Genomic DNA, 2,329 nt, shown 5'->3' on the forward strand with positions numbered 1-2,329 from the left:
GTAGATACGCATAAAATAAGTTAATAGTTACGGTATAGGATATTCATAATGAACGTCTATGGGACTTGTCAGAGCCGTCTAGTAAAAGGCGCCGTCAGAGGCGGTCTGGAAGAGGTGACGAGTGAAGATGAGGGCTAAAAAGCCGGGCGGTGGTGGCGCACGCCTTTAATCCCAGCACTTGGGAGGCAGAGGCAGGCGGATCTCTGTGAGTTCGAGACCAGCCTTGTTCTACAAGAGCTAGTTCCAGGACAGGCTCCAAAACCACAGAGAAACCCTGTCTCGAAAAACAAAACAAACAAACAAACAAAGGACTGTTTAGGAACCTGAAAACATTGAAAGAGGTGGGAAATGGGCTTGATGAAGGTGGTCATGCGTTGTCTTCTGCCAGGTTGGAAGCTGGCATTTTTCCTTGTAGTATGTGACACTCTGGAAGCAGAGGTAAGCGGACCTCTGTGAGTTCAAGGTTAGCTTGTTCTACAAAGAGAGGTCCGGGAAAGCAATGGAGATCCTGTCAGGCAGCCCTGCCAGGCGTGGGTGGGAGGTAAAGAGGGAGGCGGTGTGTGTTGGTATTTTTCTTTGGATGAGGGGCATCGCCTACTGTATTTTAGAGCGGTGTTCTCTATTATTATCACATTAACAGTCTTTTCCCCTTTCCCGCTGTTGGGCCCTCCCGACACCGCCTACTTTTTTCCCTTACCAGGTTTCCTCAGCCTGCTAGGAGGAAATTCTCATTCCCCCCGCCCCCCATCATCCGGAGTCCCAGGTCTTCAGCCCTTGGCCCCGCCCCCAGGCCCCGCCCCGATGACGCGCGGCGCCTAGTGCGTGGGGATTCCCGCGGCCCTGATCCCTACCCGGCCTGCCCCGCGGCAAGATGGCGTCTTGAAGGTTCGGCCCCGGCGGAAAGTTTGTTGTGGGATTTTTGAGTAGTCAAACTGAAAGGCGAGAGTTGGGGAGGATTGCGGAACCCTAGCATGGAGTAGGGATGGAGGGAGGGACCAGCTCCGTTGTGGAGGATGGAGGAGGGTTGGAGGCGAATAGAAAAAAAAAACAAAACAAACACTGGTGGGGGCGGAGGGGAGGGGGCCTGTAATCCTGTGGCTGCCTGAGGGGAGGAGATGGGGCGGGGGCGGGGAGCCAGAAATGGGTGTGGTTCGGATTCTAGAGAAGCAAACACTCCTGATTTGAAAAAGAATTTCTTTGCAGAGAGTAAAGAATCTGGAGTCTGGGGCAGAGGCCTGGCTGCCTCAGGCCAGTGGGAAGGGAAAGGGCTCACGTAGTTGTCGGGAGGATTGGGGAGTGAGAGCTGGAGTTTGCAGGGCGGTCCTAAGGAGCGGACCGAAACCAGTTAGACGACCCTCTTCCAGGCTGAGCTCAGTCTTTCCATAGCTCCTGTAGCTACATCTACCCCATTTCAGCCGAAGACCCAGGGCCCCAGGCACTGGAAGAAATCTCACTGCCTGCCTGGAAAGAAGAGGTAGCGACTTGCCCCAGCCCAACCCCAGAGCGGGTAAGATGGTCTCCAAAGACAGGTTTCTGAGTGGTATTCTCCCTGGGAGAGGATCCGTGGGCTTGGAGAGTCAGTTCATACCAGAAAATTGCTCTTCTAGAGGGTTTGGCTGTTGGCTGTGATCCTTAAGTTGGTGTTTTGGTAGATTGCTGGCTATCTTTTGGGAGTTGATAGAGAATTGAGTTTTGCCTGCCTTTGTCTGCATAAGCAACCCATGGCAAGTAGAGATTAAACGAAAATATTATTGTTATTATTATTATTCTCATCAGAGATAGGGTGTCCCTGTGTAGCCTGCCTGGCCTGGAACTCTGGAGACCAGGCTAGAAGTATTCTAACCCGTTCCTGTCACAAAGCAGTTTCCCACTTGTGTGCCATCTCCTCTTCCCTTTCTCCCTCCCCGTCAGTGTGACTTTCTGCCTGGAGGTAGACCTATTGAGGTGACATGATGGTGCGTCATAAGAAAGCACATTTCTGGTGGGCTTCACTGGCATTGAGGTCTTTTCTATGGGCAACTCCAGAATGTCCCAAAAGCTGCATGTTTGCCTTTTCATTTTTCTTTTGGTAAGAAAAGTTCCTTGGGTGTGGCCTCGGGGAACTGTGCCCCAGGTGAGAGAAAGACAGGATGGAATAGGAAGAAACCCAGATGAGCTTACATGGTAAGGGGTCAGTGTAACTTGGGTAAAGTTTAGATGGCTCTGTATCCTTGATAGAATATTACTGTGCGCCGGGCGGTGGTGGCGCACTCCTTTAATCCCAGCACTCGGGAGGCAGAGGCAGGCGGATCTCTGTGAGTTCGAGACCAGCCTGGTCTACAGAGCTAGT

At 52.2% G+C, this 2,329-nt stretch overlaps 1 protein-coding gene across 7 annotated transcripts in view; it reads left to right on the forward strand.

Annotated features, from left to right (window-relative positions):
- The first annotated feature begins 845 nt into the window (after positions 1-845).
- The window catches only part of Tjap1 (tight junction associated protein 1), a 27,705-nt gene continuing 26,221 nt past the window's right edge, over positions 846-2,329 (forward strand). For 4 of the 7 annotated variants that reach the window (XM_005359761.3, XM_026785528.1, XM_005359762.3 and 1 more), the window contains exon 1: positions 1,161-1,507. The gene's annotated coding sequence lies outside the window, so the exon portion shown is untranslated. Of the gene's footprint in view, positions 886-1,160; positions 1,508-2,329 lie in introns of those variants that run through there. The other 3 variants (XM_026785529.1, XM_013350967.2, XM_013350968.2) reach the window with 3 other exon arrangements.

The sequence above is a fragment of the Microtus ochrogaster genome, linkage group LG2 (genome assembly GCF_000317375.1).
Source record: "Microtus ochrogaster isolate Prairie Vole_2 linkage group LG2, MicOch1.0, whole genome shotgun sequence".
In the NCBI taxonomy this organism is placed as follows: Eukaryota; Metazoa; Chordata; class Mammalia; order Rodentia; family Cricetidae; genus Microtus; species Microtus ochrogaster.